The sequence below is a fragment of the Canis lupus genome, chromosome 1 (assembly GCF_003254725.2).
Source record: "Canis lupus dingo isolate Sandy chromosome 1, ASM325472v2, whole genome shotgun sequence".
Classification (NCBI taxonomy): Eukaryota; Metazoa; Chordata; class Mammalia; order Carnivora; family Canidae; genus Canis; species Canis lupus.
The window spans coordinates 48,185,566-48,206,645 of record NC_064243.1 but is presented as its reverse complement, the minus strand read 5'-3'; the positions used below and the strand labels follow the sequence as shown (position 1 = coordinate 48,206,645).

The 21,080-nt window shown below is 41.4% G+C and overlaps 1 protein-coding gene across 1 annotated transcript in view; it reads left to right on the top strand.

The window, feature by feature from the left end:
- The window catches only part of EZR (ezrin), a 51,139-nt gene that overhangs the window by 1,792 nt on the left and 28,267 nt on the right, over positions 1–21,080 (top strand). The gene's annotated exons all lie outside the window — the stretch shown is intronic.

Genomic DNA, 21,080 nt, shown 5'->3' with positions numbered 1-21,080 from the left:
TTCTGGCGGCAGCTGCCTGCCAGCCGCGCTCCGCGCCCCCGGGGGTGCTGGTGGCTGCAGGATCCCTGTCCCTGACAGAGGTTGGGTAGTGACCTGAGTCGCCGATGAAGGAGGGCGGCCCTGCTCTCCGGTCGTGCGCCCCGGGCCGCCTCGTAAACGTCCGCACCCCGGTCCCCTGAATCTGATTGTGTTGCTCCCAGGGTTAGATCCCCGCCCAGGCTGGGGGGGGAGGGGGGACGTTCATTTAGTGGGGGGAGCAACGCAGGTTCTTTGTGACCAGCATTTCTTGGAAAGCTGTCTGTATCTACCTGCTTTAACACAGGGGAACTGTGGCTAGATGTTGGGGAGAGGATTTGACATTTTTTTAAAGGTTTTGACTCAGGATGGAGAAGATACGTGCATTCATTACAAATTGCACTTAAAGATATAGAATTCTAGTTTTTCAAACGAGTTCGTTCTGTAGTCCATGCTAATGCATTTTCCAGCAGCAAGTCGTAGAGTCTCTAAAAGGAGTTCTTTATTAATCAAGGGTTTACTGTTAGATTAAATAAATTACTATGTTAATATGCTATCAGCTTCAGAAACCAATATAGTTTTTGTCTAGATTACATAATTAAGATGATTGATTCGTGCTGCAGAAAATGTTTTTTCCTACGCAAAACTCTTCTTTTTGTTTCACACTTGGCACATGGCACCCAGGCTTTACAATGCCTGTGATGTAAAACTGATGTAAACTCAACCAGTTACTCAGGGCACAGCCCCATGCAGCCTTTTGCTGAGCAGCCGTCAAGACGTTACCGTAGGTATTGGTTTTCTTTATTTCACTGAAAACAGGCAGAGTTTAGCTTTTAAGATATCACTCTGAAAAAAGGCAGTAAACCAGTTTCCTGTCACTGCTTTTCTTTCTCATTTCTCAAAATGATCTGTGATTTCTTTTATTCTTTTTATTGCAGTAAATATACGTAAAAATACAATTTGTTATCTTAATCATTCTTTTTTTTATTTTATTTTATTTATTTATGATAGTCACAGAGAGAGAGAGAGAGGCAGAGACACAGGAAGAGGGAGAAGCAGGCTCCATGCACCAGGAGCCTGATGTGGGATTCGATCCCGGGTCTCCAGGATCGCGCCCTGGGCCAAAGGCAGGCGCCAAACCGCTGCGCCACCCAGGGATCCCCATCTTAATCATTCTTAAGTGTATAGTTCAGTGGCATAGGTATATTCACCACCACCATCCATCTCTACAATTTTTTATCTTTTGAAACTGAAACTCTAACCATTAAATACTAACTCCCCATCCTCTCCCCCAGCCCTTGGTACCCACCCTTATACTTCCTGTCTCTACCACTTTGACTACTCTTAAGGTCCTCATATAAGTGGAATCACACAATATGGTCCTTTTGAGACTGGCTCACATCACTAGTATACTGTCTTCAAGGTTCATCCATGTCGTAGCATGTGTTAGAATTTCCTCACTTTTTTAAGGCTCTTTTTTTTTTTTTTTTACTACTTACGGCAGGTATATTTTAATTGTATAAAGATAGATACATTTGAATGGTTGGGGTTTTGGGCTTCTACCTGAATCCTTGAATTCAGCAGGCACAGTAATTTTGATTGATATCTAAACTGTCAGTAGACAACTAAAACAGTGTGAATGAAATATTTATTTGCTGTTTTTTCTCAGTATTACTTCTCGAATCACCACTTGTTAGATTGGGTGTTCACTCATTTAGCAAGCATCTGTCCTGCAAGCTGTGTGCACAAGGCGTGGATAGGTGAGACCAAGCTTGTCTCCGGGGAGCTTATAGTCTAGGACCCAAGCCAGAACACGCACGAATGCTGAAGTAGAAGCTGGAATACTGAGTACCACCAAAGAGGGGGAGAGGCTTAGGTCAAGTGCAACACCGTTGGGAGGAAAACCATCCCATGGGGAAATGCGTAGACTTTATTGAAGTTATCCTTCAGCTGAGAAGTTACCCTTCAGCTAAGTCTTGCTCGAGGGCTGTGGGTAGGATTTGATCAGCGTGGGTACTCCACGGGAGGCACTATTATCTGGTTTTGCTTTTCCCACAACTGTTTTGGGGCTCTACTCATGTAGACTTCCAAGGAGGAGGGTTTGAGGTCCAGAAGACACCACACCCTCTGCTCAGCTGATTGTTTGACCTTGTGGGCCCCTCTCATCTGGGGAGAGGCGCGGGGGGTTTGTGTCCAAGGATCTGGCTCAGGAAGCAGGCCTTGTGCCAGTGGTTCAGCCAAGGGTGACCTGGGGTCCTCCTTCCTCTTTACTTCTTAACTACCACACTTGCTTTCTTCATTGTGATAGGAAGGAGGCATAGGGCGGTAGAAAGGAAAACCACAGCAGTCAAGTTTAGGAATGATGCAAGCCAAGCTCTCTTAAATCTTTTCTGAGCTTAAGGGGTACTGGCAGATGCTGTAACTTCATTTCTAAAGTTTTGATGTGAAAGTTTTTAATATAAAAGATTTTTCCTTTCCGTAGGAAAACTGAAAGCATGTTCAAAATTCCACCCTGTGCCAAAATGTTAAGATAATTTCTGAGATTACTTTGCCTCTCTGGGAATATATAGCCTTTTCCACTAAATTTTTTTTCTGTACCCACTGTGGAATAAGTCCTTGTTTCTTAGCTTCATGTTGCAGGTTCCTGGTCTATAAAATGGGGCTGCTGGCAGTACCTAATTCATAATGGTACATGAGACAATTAATGTCCATTAAATATTTTAACAGACAGGATTTACTGAATCTACTGGTTCATTTTCCAGCAAACCCCCCCCCCCCCCGCCCCAATCAATTGAGGAGGACACATGGGATGTGTTTTCTGTGTATCCCTCCTTCACCGCGGGCAGATGGTGAATTAGATAGCTAAGATTTTCCCATGTGGTGAGAAGTGCTGGCTAGGATTAGTCATTTATCATCACACTGTTTGTAAGGCACAGTGAGTCTATTTGTACATTCATCCATTAGTTCAGCAGGCATTTATGCATTATTCTGCTAGAAGTTGAGGCTACCAAGATGAGCAGACACAGAAATATTCCCTGGCGTCGTGGATTTACAGTCTGGTGATTGGAACAGACAGTAATCCTAGAATAACTTGAGTGCATATAATGGCGTTTCTGTGGTGGTTATTGGCAGAAGTGTTAGGGAAGACAGGAAGGCACCCCAGGAGGTGATGACTGTTCAAGCAATGTGAGGAATGGAGGGGTCTTTACTAGGTGAAGGAGGGAAGCCAGAGCAAAACAGCTAGAGGGAACAACTTGTACAAAGGTCCTGTGGTGGGAGGGGAGTAGGATGAGTTCAGGGTTCTAGATGAGAATGTGTATGGCTAGAGAGGAATATCAGGCCAGCTGTGCAGAGCCTAGCAGGCCATAAGAGGGCATTTTCAGGACTTAATTCAGGGGGAAACACTGAAGGGTTTTGATTGGAAGGAATTTGGCTTTTGAAAGGTCATTTCAGCTGCACTAAGAGAATCAGTAGGAGGGAGGAGGTGAAGGTGCAAGGGTAGACTCTTGGAATAGCGTGGACCATGGGAGTGTGATGCAAATGGAGAGAAGTGGATGTGTTTGGGAGCTCTTTGATAGGACTTGGTGGGTAAATTGGGTGCAGAGGGCAGAGTGTAGCTGACTTCTGGAGTCTGGCTTGCATAACTGGTTGGATGGTAGTGCCATTCACCGAGATAAGGAACCTGGAAGAAGACCAGGTGTGGAAGGGAGGGTTGAGAGTTTGGTTTGTACTTGCTGACAAATTTGTGACTGTGATCAATGAAAGGAGTCCTTGCCTTCTTCCATGTTTATAATTGCAACCTCCTAAAATACATACAAATGTCAGTATTTTTCTTAAACTACAGTGTTTTAAATTCACATAGACTAAAAGTAATCCAGCTTCATCACACGTGTATACTGCACACACATAAAGTTAAAAGTTAGGTTTTCATGCTTTATTCTCAAACTTTGGCATATGTAATTCTCTGGACACCTGAAGATTCCCGGGTCCCTCACAGTACTACTGAATCCCCATCTTTAGGGCCAGGTGCTTTCAGTAAGCTCTCCCCAGATGGATCTGATGGACTTTGGGAACTGCTGATTTCATAAGGAAAAGGTAGTTTATATATTCATTCCCTCGGAATCTCTGCGATGCAGGGAGGCCCTCTTGATGGGTGGGGTTGATGCCGATGGTTGTGTGTGAGCAGAGACCAGAACCCATGGTATGTTTAGGGGGACAGCAAAACCCAGTGTGATTCCAAAGCATCCATTCAGGCAAATGTTCATGCAGGCTTGGGAGTGGATATTGAGTCGCCTTCTTGAAGTTAGTTGCAACTTAAATGCCATGGGTGCCATCACTGGTATTTGGAATGTGGCTGGGGTGGGGATGAAGAAGATAACTGGATGGATCTCAAACTCCAGAAAGACAGGAGCTAAGATGTCTAATTGGATCTCTCTGATTCAAACTTATCTCTGCAGGAGTCCAGTTGCAGAGCTTAATTTGGCAGTGACCAGTGGGCTCTCTCAAATTTTGGTTTTCTTGTTTTTAAAGGGGAAATAGAGGCAGCCATTGTTCATTAAATAGCAGGGAAGAGAGATCCCATTCCTCATTCCTCTTTTTCTCTTCTGGTCTTCCACACTGGCTTCTCTGGTTAGTCACTGTCCTAAGTAGTAATGTGATTTCTAACGAAAACTTTAATCAGTTTATGAATACTTACAGTTTGGGAAAGGAAAACAATATTGCTATTCTTACTGAATTATGATTACTCTATTTTACTTAAACTTCTGGGCTTCTTTGACATTTTGAAGATTCTTAGGCTGATTCAGTATATGCCTGCTTCACCTCTGATCTGAAGCAATAAAATTCACAGCCTGCTTTTAAAATCGGTGAATGCATTTTGAGTTATTCCTAATATTTTATTTCATTTCAGTGGTAGCTACACTTAGGGGAATCCCCAGTTACTCCAGTTGGTTTTGTTTTGTTTTGCTTTGCTTTTTTTGTTGTTGTGTTTTAAGTAGGCTCCATGCCCAGGGTGGAGCCCAACCTGGGACTCTGTCTCACGACCCTAAGATCACAACTTGAGCCAAAACCAAGAGCCAGCCAGGCACCCCAGCTCCAATTAGTTTTTAAGTTAAGCACTAAATGTATGGTTGCCACTACTAATTAGAGAATATTTACTGAAGAGACTAAAAGATTGCATTATTTTCCTTCTAAGAGTCTTACCATTCATGTCTGTGGCATAAAGAATGAAGATCTTATTGTAGACTTCAGTAGTTTATTTAGTAATCTCTACATCTGATGAGGGGCTCAAACTGAGGACCCTGAGATCAGGAGTCATGTACTCTTCAACTAAGCCAGCCAGGCACTCCTAGTTGTTTTGTTCTCTTTTAGAAAAGAAATGATGCTATAATATGACTTAGAGACTTTTTTTTTTTTTTAAGATTTTTATTTATTTATTAGAGACGACAACAGAGAGAGGCAGAGGGAGAAGCAGGCCCCATGCAGGGAGCCTGACGAGGGTGATCCTAAGCCACCGGTGTGTCCGACTTAGAAACTTTTGGCTAAAAATGCTTAGCCCCCGTGGCCCAGCAGCCCCCATGGCCCAGCAGTTTAGCGCCACCTTCAGCCGGGGGTGTGATCCTGGAGACCCGGGATCGGGTCCCACGTTGGGCTCCCTGCATGGAGCCTGCTTCTCCCTCTGCGTGTGTCTCTGTCTCTTTCTCTGTCTTTCATAAATAAATAAAATCTTTTTTTAAAAAAGCTTAATATATAGTTAATGAACATAATTTTTCCAAATAAAAATGCAAAGCCATATAAAGAATAGTTTCATAATTTAGTATTTAACCTGTACTTTGGCAAGCTATCTAGCTTCTAGGAACCTCCATTTTGTCATCTGTAAAATGGGAGTAACATTTTTATTTATTTTTTTATTTTTTTATTTTTTTGGGAGTAACATTTTTAAATGAAAAGAATTCTACATAAAATATACAAAGCTCGTGTCTATGAAATCCAAATAATATGTCTCCAGATGCCATCTGCTCTGTGTATGTCTTGTGTACGTTTTTTTCTGAAAACGTCACAAATTTTTTAATGGAAGGCATAGCCAAAACTAAGGGTTTTAGTTTCCTAGTTGCTATTAGCCAGGTAAAGTTTGTCAGTAGGCCTTTCTAAGAAAAACAGCAATGTGAAATGTATGGGTTATTTAGTGAAAGGGAACACTCTTACCTCTCTTTCTCATCCTCTATGTCTTCTAGTTGTCAGAATTCCCTGGGAGGTCATATGGGCTCCTTCCTTATTCATTGAAGTCCTGTTTTATGCCATTACATCCTAGGTGTTCGTATAAAATTAAGGTAGATTGTTACCATTAAGGGATTTTTAGTCTAATAGGGGAGTCAGATATGTAAGCAAAGAATTAAAATGCAGTATAATAAGTATGATAATGGAGCTACATAGGGAAGAAGATGAAGTGTGCCTTGGAGAGCTAGGGAAAGCTTCCCAGCCAGTGAGATGCTTAGGTGGGTGTTGAGGGGTGCATAGGAGCTCACCAGTGCATCAGAGCAGAAGGGCATTTAAGGCAGCAACAGTCAGTGGTGGTTCTATCTTGTGTTGTGAGTCACAGTCCATTCTCTAGGCTCTTCTTTCTCTCTCTCTCTCTCTCTTTTTTTTTTTTTTTAAGATTTCATTTATTCATGAATGACACAGAGAGGAGAGGCAGAGAAAGACGCAGGCTCCCTGCAGGGAACCCAGTGTGGGACTCAATCCCAGGACCCTGGGATCACAACCAGAGCCAAAGGCAGACATTCAACCACTGAGCCACCCAGGCTTCCCTCTAGGCTCTTCTTAATACCTATAGATAAATGGTAATACTGGTTCAAAGAACATGGAAGACTGCATTAATTATATTTTTAATGTGTAATATATTTGATAAAATCAAACCTTAAAAGCAAAATGACCTTGACCCAACTTTTATTGGATCGTGGGGATCAATTGGACGTGAGGATCAAACTGTAATAGCAAGTATAGCAGATTATGCTTACCTTTTTGTTAACTTTAAAGATACTTTCCACATCCTATTTTTTTCTATATTTGCCTGAAAGTCAGTTCCTATGTCAAAAAATTGTAATCAGATATTATCATAAATAATTGTTTTTACTTTAGGATAGTATAGGTCAAGACTAAATATGACTGTGACTGGTTTTTATAGGGGCCACACACTAGGAACGGTTTTCACATTTTAAAAAAATATTTATTTATTCATGAGAGGCACACAGAGAGAGAGAGGCTGAGACACAGGTAGAGGGAGAAGCAGGCTCCATGCAGGGAGCCTGATGTGGGACTGGATCCCGGATTCCGGGATCACGACCTGAGCTGAAGGCAGACGCCCAACCACTGAGCCACCCAGGGATCCCGTGGTTTTTACACTTTTATTTATTTATTTATTTTAATTTTTATTTATTTATGATAGAGAGAGAGAGGCAGAGACACAGGCAGAGGGAGAAGCAGGCTCCATGCACCGGGAGCCCGACGTGGGATTCGATCCCGGGTCTCCAGGATCGCGCCCTGGGCCAAAGGCAGGCGCTAAACCGCTGTGCCACCCAGGGATCCCGTGGTTTTTACACTTTTAAAGAGTTGTTTAGAACAAAAGTACAGTAACATGTGACAGACACTGCAATGGCCCCCCAAAGCCTAAAATACTTATCTGGCCCTTCACAGAAAAATTTGGTAACCTCTGCTTTAGGATAAAAATAATTACTTAAATATATTCTTGTATATATTTTATGACAAAGCTAATAATATTTCCAAGCAGATCGACACCAGCTGTTCCAATTTTTAAAAATTTCTAATCAAAGAGCAAATAATCTGTTAGCCAATATTAGGTGCATCACAGGCTGTGAGCCTGGCAGGTATTGAGAAGGCTGCTGTCACCTAGGAGCAGGCACGGGTGGTGTTGAGGGAATATTTTAAACAAGGCTGGTGCTCCAGCAGATCTTTGTTGTATAGACAAAGTGGTAGTATCTTGTGTCACACTGGCTAAGCCGTTGTATGATGACAGACTTCTGGCGGACAGCAAAAGGAAGCAATTTGTATCTGATATCTGAGTTGAAAGGAGAAGATTATATAAATGAGTTGTTTTTTTAATTACTGACAATTTGAAATTAACTTTTGACGCACTATAGTCTATGTATGAATTTCTGACTGTACATAGTTTTATAATTCATTCGTTAGCTCTATCTAAAATAGAACCCCTTTCAACTGTCCACCCTTTAGTAAGTTTTATTTTACTTACTAGAACTTAGTTCTATCTATAACAGTGTTAGATACTTGGGTTTGGTTTTGTTGGGTGTGTGTGTTTGTGTGGGTTGTTTATGTTTTGTTTTTTGTGATTTTCTTTGCTGGCCACAAAGCAAGATGCAAAGTGGTTAAAAAAGAAAACCATCATTACCGGCTTCAGGAACAAACTTTGAGTTCTTGCTTTATTGGCCTTATTAAATTATTGCTTATTGGTATGTAAACATGCCTGCCTCTTAGAAGCTATTCTGGGTGAGCTTCTCATGTCCCTGTGCCCGTCCCCCTTACCTGTGAAACACTGTCCAGGGGATCTAGCACAGAGGTTATGCTGAGGCCAGGCAGGACATCCCGGCACTGGAAGCTCCTGGCCCTGTGCCTAGTGCCGAGGACAGTATATGGAGAGGAACTCAACTTGTCACTACTAAATTCTTATCTGATTAAAAACTTTGTATTTCATGATGGGGATTCTTTTTTCTCACGTAGCCTGGTATTGCAATAGAATTTACCTTGCATTTTTGTCCCTTTACTCCCTCAATGAGCATCAGCCCCATCCCTAATGTTCACTTGTTCATTAACAATTAGAGTACCTGCTGTGTGCCAGGTTCTTAGTTCCCGGAGGTACACTTGTTGAAAAAAAGGGGGAAACCCCTGCTTCCAAATCCTTAACATAAAGTCAGGGAGTGATAGCAACACTGTTGTTGGTTTTTTTCATCCAGGCTTTGCCAAAAGGTAGAGAGGTTTTTAATTCTCACTCTTTGTTGAGTGAAGAGTTAAAACCACTGGACAGACTGACCTTGTGACTGGACAGAGTGTGGTTTACTTTTGTCTGTTTGTTGTTGTTTGGTAAATCACTCATGCACTGGACAGTGAGCCAGGATACTTCTCTAAGAACTTGTTTTCAAGTAGGTTTGATGATAAGCATGTCATCCTTTGTCATACCCACATAGATTCTGTCATCATTTCTCAGATAGAGATTCAAGGAAATTAATTTTTTGAATGATATTATGGGTCTTGGATCATTACTGCATGTATAGATTTCATGAAAAATACTTCTTAGAAGGAGATCCAGCCATGTTTATTATGTTTTTAAAGAGAAAATTGAACCACAAACCACTGGGTAAAAACTTAGAACGTAAATATTATATTGGAACCACCTCTTATTTATGAAAGGCATCATGTATAATAGTAAAGTATTCTTGTTGAGGTGTCTCATTGTCTTGGTTAAATAATTATGGATATTGCTTCTTGTTGTTCAAGTATCTGCTTACATAATACATTGCTATTTGGGTGAGACTTTTAAGTGGGACTTAGATGGGGAGATAGGGTGGGGAAAACTTGATGTTTGTTAAGAAACTGGCCAAACAGGGCAGTTTGGAAATACAGTGTGATGACAAGGCTGCAGAGGGCATAAGACAATTTGAACAATTCAACTGTAAAAATATATTTTTTTAAAGATTTTATTTATTCATGAGAGGCAGAGACATAGGCAGAGGGAGAAGCAGGCTCCTTGAAGGGGGCCCGATGTGGGATTGGGTCCCCAGAACCAAAGGCAGACGCTCAACCACTGGAGCCACCCAGGTGTTCCTAAAAAGATTTTTTGAGACAATGGGGGATAATTAAATATTGATTGATTTTTAAATATTAAAATGATAGAAGTACGGTGAGTGTGTAACTTACGTACTCAGTTCTTTAGGGCTATGTATTGAAGTTTTTGCAATTGAAATGGTCCTGTGGCAGCCTAAAATAAGCCAGCAAAAATTATTTTAAACTGGTGGGAAGAATTGATGAATCAAGAATGTTAGGAAGTTAATGGTGTCCAGCTGCGTGAAAGTACGTGAAGAGGGGATGGTGTCCATTCTCTCTACTTTTGTGAATGTTCCAAATTTTACAAAGTAAAGTTTGTTTTATAAAGGCACATTATAGGGGTGAAAAGATGTCACTTTTCCAAAAGGACAAACGTTTGAGTGTGGTGGGAGGGCAAGTGGGAAGGGACATCTCTGCTTTGGGATCTGGAGTCCCCTGGAGGGAGCCTGAGAACCCTTCGAGCTCCTGCTGAGCTGCTCTAGGAGGATCCTAGAGTAGACTCCCCCCTTTTTTTTTCTTGACGCCCCTTTTCTTGGGAGAGCTTTGGTGTTCTGATTAGATGAGTGCCTGATTTTACCCCATCTGGACTGTCTCACCTCCCACATACATATTTTACTCGAGGGAACCTCCAGTCACAATTGCAGTTCATTTGAAAACACAGAGCTGTTTATTCCTAGCTAGTTCCACTGTTTCCCACGATCTTGGCGGGAGGAGGTTGTGCAGTGCCCTTCGTGCCCCGACTGGAAATAGGTCATCGCCTCAATGGCAGCTTTTGCAGAGATGAAAATTGGAAGTGAGCATAGCAAAGTTTGGGGCATTCTGGAACAGGGTTTTGTGCAGCCAATTTGAAGGCTGGCTTTAGAGGCTGGCTTGCCATCCCCACGGGGCCTCAGGCAGGTGGGAGGGATATGGCCACAAGCACAGCAGACCTGAGCTTTTGTGTGTGTGTGGGGGGGAGCTCTTGAGTGGGCCTCTGGCCCTTACTCCCATTAATTAATTGTGTGTAGTTGTGATCTGTCTTGGACCTGACGTACTGGATTTCAACCAAGTATAAACTGAGAATTTTGTTTTTGTTTTTGTTTTAGTATAATTTCAGCAACACTGGGCGGTTTAAATAAGTTTTGTTGAAATTTGTTTCTGTGTGAATTTTGTAAACTTACTGATTTAGTAGGATTTTTTTAAAAAAGCTATTGGAGTCTTGCTCTGTATTTTCAAAGATGGCCAAAGTAAAGCCTTCTTGGTCAGGTTTAAATATATTTTGCCTAAGCTTCTTACAGGACAAATGTTCTGTAACAAAATATTACTGCACATGGGATTTTTTTAAAAAGATTTTGTATTTTAAAATAATCTCTATACCCAGCATGGGCTTGAACTCACAACCCCGAGATTGAGTTGCATGCTTTACAGACTGAGCCAGTCAGGTGCTCCTATTGCATATGTAATCTTAACCAGGGGCAAAGATTTATAAAGGAAATGGCACAAGATTTAAGTATGATTTAGCTTACGTGTCCTTCACTAAAACAACAGGTTAGTGAAGGAATTCCACTGCTCGGACATTACCATTTTTTGATAGTTACTCCCATCCAGGTTAGAAAGGTAAAACCCTTGAGAGACTTCTAACTTTACAAAGAAAACAGTACATTCCAAGTGGGTAGTGAAGTCTAATCTATAGGCCTTTAATTTCCTGTATTTTATGAGCCTAGAATGAAACATCATTGCAGTAGGTGATAGCCATGTTGGTCCTGTCCCTTTTGTCTTTTATGGGATCCTAAATTGGTGGATATAATTAACCTCCGTTTTCAGTGAACTAAACTGGTGAAGTATGTATGACACATCAGGCAAAACTGAAATCACATGTTACAGAATCAAGACTTCACACGCCTATTAGCTCAAGAGAAAGTGACCTTGGAGTAGGGAGAAAAGAAGGATGTAATCTGTGTCTTGGAAAGAAATTGTTTCTTCCCCTTTCCTAGGCTAGGTGTCGAAGCCTGACGGCCAGTCCAGTGCCCATATTGAATCTGCACAGAGAGTGCATGTCTTTCCTGGTGTCAGGGTGGTTCCTGCTTTTAGACTCTCACTAGAGAGCTAGTAGTTTCGAGGAATAGGATTTAAAAGCCCTTAGCCCATAGGAGGAAGCCCCAGTAGTCATCTGCACCACAGGTGAGTGGAGCTTGGGTGATAGTGAGGACCCTTCAACTTGTCAAAGCCTGAGTCCACGGACGGTGGCGAGGACTCAGCACGAAATGTTCCCAGCCCAGTTTTCAAGTTAGAGGGAACTGACCTTTTTAATGGGGCTGCTCAGAGAGTTCCTTTCTAACTGAGGTTGTGATTTTTCTCTAGTTATAATGAGTACAAACAGGACTGGTTTGTCTGCTTTTTGTCTGCTGCACTGTGAGACAGGAAGTGGGTCTGGGGGCAGGAAGTGGCTCACTTTCCAAGGCAGAAGGAGCCATTTAGAAAGACCTGGGGTTTCATTACCTGCTCCTAAAATTATGTGATATCAGTTGATCTGGGCTCTTCCCTGTGTATCTATACTTTTATATAATTTTCATCCTGGAATTTGGAACAAACTTTTCAGAATTAAAAACCATTGACTTGTATTGAAAGACGCAACGTTTCAGGGATAACATTTAAGAGCCATATACAGGGATCCCTGGGTGGCGCAGCGGTTTGGCGCCTGCCTTTGGCCCAGGGCGCGATCCTGGATACCCGGGATCGAATCCCACGTCCGGCTCCCGGTGCATGGAGCCTGCTTCTCCCTCTGCCTGTGTCTCTGCCTCTCTCTCTCTCTCTGTATGACTATCATAAATAAATTAAAAAAAAAAAAAAAGAGCCATATACATATAAACAAATGTTTTTAGTAGCTGATTATCAGAAGTTGAGGCAGTTGCATACACCTTTCTGGGCCTGTTTCCTCAGCCTTTAAAAGAAAGTGATGTGATGAGCACTGGGTTTTATATGCAACTGATAAATCATTGCACACTACATCAGAAACCATGTACTTTATGTTGGCCAATTGAATTTAAATTTTTAAAAGAGGGGAGAAAAGAGGTTGGACGAGGATAATTTTTCCCCTCACCAAGTAGCCACTTAGAATCAGCCCACAAAATAGTTGGACCTTGTCACTAGTTTAGTTGTCCTTAACAACATGTACGTTTATAAAACAAAAATATATCAAATATAACATGTAGATGAATGTAACTTTTAGGAAAGTTAAGAAAGGAGGTGAGGGATAGATATGTGGCACTTTTATGATTAAGTTACCCTCAAAATTCCTTAAAGTGGTACTGAGTTCTTTGTTAAAATGAGGTAGGTGCCCACCTCATGGTGTTACGACGCTCTTGGGGTGGGAGACAGGGGCCTCCCCCATATTTTCATGTTAAAATTTAAGCTTAAATTTCCTAAAACTAAGGACTGGTTAACTGAACTGAGAAAGTCGACTTACAGCCACTTGGTTTGTAATGGAGTTGAGCTTACTCTTTTGTCATTTAACTCTGTGATTATGACCATACTTTTCATTAGTAATTAGCACCCAGGCAAATGCTGACCAGTTACTGCTTTTTTACACCCTATCTAGAAGGAATAGGAGAGGAGGGCAGTGGTTTGCTTTAATCCAGAGTGTAATGACCCAGCCTGAGGCACTAGATTGTGGCAGTTAATTTGGTTTCTTGATAGATTCCCTCACTCTCCACCCCCCACCCCACCCCCACCCCACCCCCATTTCTCAGTCTTCCATTAACTGTTAGCATCAGCCAATTTTGAATTGTCCTGCTGGGGAGGTGACCACCATCAGCAGGATAGAGTATCTGGAGTCCTGTGCTGGGCACCAGCCATGTCACCCAGTCTTTCTCTGTGACTTAGTGGTTCATATTTCCAGGAATAGTGGGACCACCCATCCGTGATTCCTAGGAAGGTTATAGGAATTACTGTGAACTGTGGGCCAGCACTTTGACCTCTGTGGAAGTACTAGATAGTGGTTATTAGAGTTGTCACAAGTGTACTCTTGTCAGCCCTAACATTTGATGATTTTATTATTACTAGGCAATAAAAGGCTAGTATATTGTCCTAGTTTTGTATAACTATTTGAAAACTTTTATCGAAAGGTGAGCTTTAAAAAAAAAAAAGGTGAGCTTTAGATCTGTTCTACCCATCTGTCTTCAATGGTTGCTGTGCTACAGATAAAACTACGACGCATAGAATTTTTACTGAACTGCCTGACCATTTTTGTTCTCATTAGTTCCAGACTTTTTGCATTTGCAAAGCTAGGTGACCAGTTTTCTTTGGCATCTGAAAATTTTCCAACGCCTAACAATCAAGCCAGTTTGTTCACTGCTACTCTGTCTCTTTCATCTTGAAAGAGATTATAAAATGATGCAGTTTGGTACAGTTTAGGTGTAAGAAACAGAGGCGCTTGAAAGAAAACAGCAATATTGTAAGTTATTATCCATTGATTTACAGATTTGCCATTAGCAGTATTTATTAGTGAGGTGTATTTTTACTGTTATTTTCACATTATCTAAAGGTCAGTAAACCTCAAGAAGTCTGGTATTAGGAGCTAGCACTTAAACATCTATCTCTGGAATTTTAAACTTTGAGTCCAGCCTGCTCTGGGCATGTGGTGACCTGTGGCTCCCTCTGGTAGTGGGAATGTTGAAGGAGAGGAGGGAACCCAGGATGATGGTGGTGGTGCTTTTGCCAATGCAGTGTCAGGTCACTATGGCCTTTACTTCATTTAATGCAAAATCATATTTTAAAGACCTCACTTCTATTTTACTTGTCCTCTCTCTGTACTGCAGTGTTTTGCTATTTTGGTAAATACCTCCCCATAGCAACCTGTTGGTTTTCCTTTGGCCTCTCTATTCTTAAAGGAATGGTGTACAAAAAAAAAAAAAAGAATGGTGTACAACAGGGTTGTTTCTGGACTGCCTTTCTTGAATAAAAGTTGGGGTCTAATTATGCTTATTAGAAACTATAACAATGTAAAATATGGTCAATGAATTTTCAGGGGCAGCTAGTTCTGTATAGTTTTGTTGTTCATATAAACATTGTTACTGGGAGCAGCAATGCCCATTTTAACTAAGAGAAACATTTTACATCATAGGAGGAAACAAAGTTACCTTTTCAAATAGTAGCCTTTACTTTGACCTCCTAAAAAGGGCTGGTGATATGGAGAGAGAAAAACTAAAAAATAAAATCCACTTGCCCTAATGGCTTTCCGACTTTGCTTTCTTTGGCTGAATTCATGTGTCTGCATTTCTGCACTAAGCTGATGCAGGTTTGCTAAGCTTAATGGTAATGTTTTACAGAAGCTCTCTATTTGTTAGCCAGCAAATGTGAGAGAGAACCGCCGCGTGTCATAGCTGATATTAGGATTTATTGAGTTGGAGTATTGTTCATAATGACCTGATTTTTATCTTAAAGATAAGATTAAGATCCAGAGAGACCACCAAATAGGGTACTTCTGGGATATGGAGTCTGTGGGATATGCAGGCACAGGTCTGTAACTGTACTCCAGTTTTAGTGAATGAAAATTTAACAGATTTTCATATGATTATATATAAATAGTAACCGTAAATGCATTAATTTTGCCAAAAGGTGCTGTGGCTTTTTGTATGTTTGGGATAGTAATCTCTTTCCCTGATGAGAGCAGTGGCTCTCCCGGGGTGGCCTCACCTGTGAGCTTGGTAGAGCTGTAGACTTACGGGCTCCATCCCAACTTACTGAGTCAGAGACTCTCTGGGCCTGGGGCCCAGAAAACTGAGTCAACAAGCTCTTCAGGTGATTCTTCTGCATGTTCAGGTTTGAGAACCACTGCCTCCAAGGAGCACTGAGGGCCCAGGGAATAGTTTATAAGGGGCAGCTGGCTGTATTTCCCCAAACCATTACTAAGAGACACAAGACTTTGTAAAACATGTCTGCTATTGCCACGTCTCTCGGTGTAGCAATGGACAGGGCTCTGGAGGCATTTGTTAATCCAGGAAAGTCTAAAATATAAAAGTAATGTTCATTTAAAGTCATAAAATCATTTAATATCATATATATTGGTACCTAAATTGAGTAGCTACCTGTAGCATGCTTGGCACCATTGAAGTTCAGTGTGGAACGGAAGACTCAGCCCCTGCTTAAAATTAGGAAAAGAACATGATTTACTTGGGAGAACCCTGAGCAAGAGCCTGGGTTCTTACCTCTGCTCCTCGGTGGGACAGCTCTCAGTGCCCTTTCCTCATTTGTGGGGTGAAGTAATCACCTAGAATTCGTGATGGCTAGAAAGACTGCTGGCTTCAGGAAAATAAGCCTGGGAAAGGATTCAGAGTGTTTTCTACTGTGTTCACATTAGTTTGTTTGGCAACTGGGATCTTCTTCCTGAAGACAGTAGTTTCATTTACAACTAAAAACAGTAAATTTAAATTTAAATATTTTTTAAAATTAGTTTTCCTGAGTTGCCTGACTCAGTCACTGGAGCATGGGACTCTTGATCTTGGTTGTGGGTTCAAGCCTCACATTGGGTCTGTGGAAATTACTTAAAAATAAAACCTTTTAGGGCAGCCCAGGTGGCTCAGCAGTTCAGTGCTGCCTTCAGCCCAGGGCCTGATGATCCTGGTGACCTGGGATCGAGTCCCACATCAGGCTACCTGCATGGAGCCTGCTTCTTCCTCTGCCTGTGTCTCTGTCTCTCTCTCAGTGTGGGTCTCTCATGAATAAATAAAATCTTTACCAAAAAATAAAAATAAAACTTTTTAAATAAATTCATTTTCTTTTATCTTTGTTTCCCACCAAAGAATTTTTATTCATATCAATTTGAATACCACATTATGTCAAACACCTTGTTTTCCAGCTGTTTCATATTTTACATCACTGAAGCAACATGAGCTAGTTACTAAGCTACTCAACCTGAATGTCCATCAGCTGATGAATGGATAAATAAAAGTGATGTATCTGTGCAGTGGAATATTATTTGGCAATAAAAAAGGAATGGAGCACTAGTACAGCCTAAATAGTATGAATGAATCTGGAAAACAGGATAAGTGATGGAAGGCAGTGGCAAAAGGCCACATGTTTATGAGTAGTGTCAAGAACAGGGTAATCCATGGAGACAAACCGTAGATGGGTGGTTCTCAGGGCGAGGGAGGAAGAGTATTGGGAGGGGTGACTGCTAATGGGCACCAGGTTTCTTTGAGGGAAATGAAATGCTCTAAAATTAGATAGTGGTGCTGGTTGCATAACTCTACTGAAAACCACTGAATTGCACGTTTTAAATGGGTGAATTATGTGTAAGGTATATTTCAACAAAGCTGTTATTAAAAAAAAGCACATAATGACTCAACATGAAAATCAAAATACAATAGTCTCTATTCAGTTACGTGAACCAAAATAGTATCTCAGAAAACTGTTATAACTCATTATCTGTTGTGAGAATTTCTCCTTGACCCACTCCCCTGCTTCCCCCATTTGTAGGAGAATGTTTACTCTATCTACTTCCTATCAGAGCATTTCTAAGTATTTGAAAGCTCTTATCCAAATATTTGAAAGCTGTTGGAAATTGCTGAAGGGGCACCTTTGGGAGAGGGCTGGAATGTTGGAAAACAGTGTTGACATTTTGAAGTGATTATGAAAGGTCAAGCTCTCAGTGTAATCTTGGTGGTGCTTGGATAGTTCTACTCAGACTAATTTTTTAGTAAATGCAGGTGCGATAGTATTGAGACTAATCTGTTATCACTGAATCCACTGCCTGAAATTCAAACATTAGAATGCAATCATTTGTATTTCCCTTTCTATTTTAAATGGTTTTCCTGATTCTTAAGTATATAGGAAAATCTCTGTAAACTTTCTTTTCCCCCTGTAGCATTCTGGCTCCTAAAATGAGATCTGATTGCCTTGTCCAAGCAGACATACTTGCTTGTTGGCCTATAAAGTTTGTGGAGGAATTGGTCTTTTGAATGTTTCCTTCTTGTCTTGGTCTTTAGTATGGTATGAGTTTATTCTGCAAAAAGTGTGATTAGAGAGGTAATTTTAAATCAACTTTCTTTAAAGTATTTCAGAAGGAAATGGGCACTTCCTAAGACTGGATCTATTTACTCAAACAAGGGAAAGAACCAGGAGGTCCTTTGGCAGCACCAAATCCAGCAGTCATACATAGGTTAGAAAGTGAAACAGTATTTCATCGTCAGCTCTTTTTTACATCTCTCAGACTCTTAGAATGCAATTTAGGTACTATTTTGATAAACTGGGAAGATTCAGAAATCATGTTTTCCAAACTGTGTTCTAAACCCTCCTGGTCCTTTGGGATATTCTGTGGGTAGACTAGTTTGGAGGATCCTGAAGAGGCCGCCATCCAGGGATTTTGTGACAAAGATATTAACATAGCAAAGACACTCAAAATTCTTTCTGTTAAGGAAACAGAACCAGCCTTAACTTGTGTGACCTCAAAATAGCCCCCTTTGTGTTACCTCTTTGCCCCCTCTCTTCTCTGAAGGTCAGATGACATTCCAGAGACCAGCACAGCCATGAACTTGGATGGTGTGAGAAGCCACTCAGATGATTTTTAAGTTCCAGAATGTTACAGTTGGGAGAATCCTTACAGATAAAACATTTTTAGTTACAGTACTTCATTTTACAAATGAGGGGAAGTGCTTTCTTCCAGATGTGGCCCACTGGGCAGGGATTGCCTAGGGAGGTAGGTCCTGGCCGCCTACCTGTGCTCAGGCCTGTGCTCATGATAGCTCAGTTATGGGGGGGAGTTAGCAGAGGGGACAGTTGATTTGTTTTAAAAGTGTAAATTGTTGGGGATCCCTGGGTGGCGCAGCGGTTTGGCGCCTGCCTTTGGCCCAGGGCGCGATCCTGGAGACCCGGGATCGAATCCCACATCAGGCTCCCGGTGCATGGAGCCTGCTTCTCCCTCTGCCTGTGTCTCTGCCTCTCTCTCTCTCTCTCTGTGACTATCATAAATAAATTAAAAAAAAAAAAAAGATATTTAAAAAAAAAAATAAATAAAAGTGTAAATTGTTACTGAGTTTTTAAAAACCGGATTGTAGTTTAACACCTTTACATTCTCTTATTGGAAAAAAAGATGTCAGTTGCATTGGAGCAATAAAACCTGTACTACCCTGTGTCCTGCATTTTGCCTCCTGGAAATGTGAAAATAGGTGTGAGCTTTTCTTTTTACCTATGAAAACACTCTCCTAGCCAGCTTTTAGTAGTATCACACAGCTATTTTTCTTATGAATCTTCCCAGTCCATCCACACACCTTCCTTAAGAAGGAGTCGACCCACCTATTCTCACAGTGCTACATTTGGTTGCACCCCGACATGTCCCCTTGTGCTGTTGGACTTTAGACCAAGCATTTCAGAGGCAGAAGGACCTCAGGACTTCTAGTCCAGACCCTTGGCTTGTAGTTCAGGGGGTGAGGCCCAGTGGGAGGAAGTCCTCAGGCTGCAGCACCAGCTCTCAAACCCAGATCCCTTTGGCTGCATTCTCTTCACTGTTGCAGTGATCCCTGAGTGCAGTGGGTCCTCAGAATCTTTTGTTTGGCTTTAAAAAATATAGGTTCTTGGGCTAAGGCCCAGAAACTTTTGGGTGTTTGAAAGGCTGCTCTGGGGATTCTAGTACTTGGGCCCATTTGGAAAAAAACTATGGTGAATGAGAGCTATTCAAAGCATGTCTCTCTCTCTTGTGTTGTAAGTGACTGAAGGTCAGAGGAAGTCTGACTCCCTCTGTCCCAGGGCCATCAAGGTGCCCAGGGCACCCAGTAGGTATTTGGTCCTTGTGGAGTGAGTGAGCTCCAAGGGCATGCCAGGTGCCTGCTAGCTAGGGCTGGCTGGGAACAGTGAAATTCGTCGGCGTATGGTGTCACAGTCTTGAGCTGAGCTAATAACCCTTAAGAACAGCAAATAGAATTTTTTAGAGTAGATTATTAAGCAGAGGGAGGACAGAGACAACACTACAATTAGATTTGCATTAACTTCATTAACTAAGGCAAAGGTAGGTTTATGTGTTAAATTCCTGCATTGCATATCCTGTGCATTCTCTAGAGGTGAAGTGCATATACCTGGGGGACAGTAGTTACAGTCATGCAAAGAAAGCACACATGGCATTTTGCTTAGTTCTAAGAGTTTTTGCTGGTAGTTTTATTTATATTTTAGAAATGAGCTTAAGTTCATTTCGATTTTTGTTTCTAAAACATTTCTTTCAGATCCTAGCAGATTTACTGACATTCTGATAATCAAAAACTCACCTGTCTTACTGAAATGAAAACACAATTTCCCTACTAAGTGAGGCTACTGGGGCAAAAAGAAGAAAGATTTTTTTTTTTTTTTTTTTGCGAAATATGGCCAGTGTGGAAAATAGGCATTAGATTCATTAGAACCTCATTGCCCTGGATGGTTCAGGTATCTTCATTAGTGTGTTTTCTTGACTTGGGTCTAAGACAAGTCCTCTTACTCTAAAATTCTGACACAGTATATAGCCAGAGGAAGACCTCATTATTTTTAATCTGTGGAGTTTAAAAACCTATCGTTAACACCATTATCTAAACTTATTGATGAATTCCCATTACAGCAGGATGCAGTTAAGTCTGGTTCCTTCTGTGTTCTAACATTTTAGAACTTTTAGTAGAACTTTCAGCATGGCTTTGTCTCAGCATGTGGAAGAAACCTGAATTATTAAACTACACTGTCATCTGCATGATGTGTGTGTGTGTGTGTGTATGCATGCATGCACGCTTGTGTATGTGAATGCCTGTGTATTCAGTGGAGGTATGTGAACAAAACTAAACTTTAACCATCATCATCCCCAAACAAAGCAGAGTGTTTAACTGGTTTTCAATATTTTGTTGGGCCTGAGAGAAACACTGCCTTTTGGGGTTACATTTTCAGTGACTAACTGCGTACTCTATATACACACACTCATATTACATTTTACTACGGGATTTTGTTGTCTTCAGCAGATGTTGCCTTTGATAAGAAGTGGGGTAATTACCAAGACGATAAAAATTGCAAACCACACATTCTTTCCCCCACCTTTGCATGTGGTTTGGATGTGTGTGGTGTGGTATATTTTAAGCCTGTGGACCTCTGGGGTTTTTGTGGGACCATCCTCAGATTCATCATGCAGGACCCTACAAACCCACTTGATTTCTGTGGCAGCATTGCAGATAATGGGCGTCAGCTTCCATCCAAGTTCTAAAAAGATTGCTTACTATGGAAATTTAACTTTA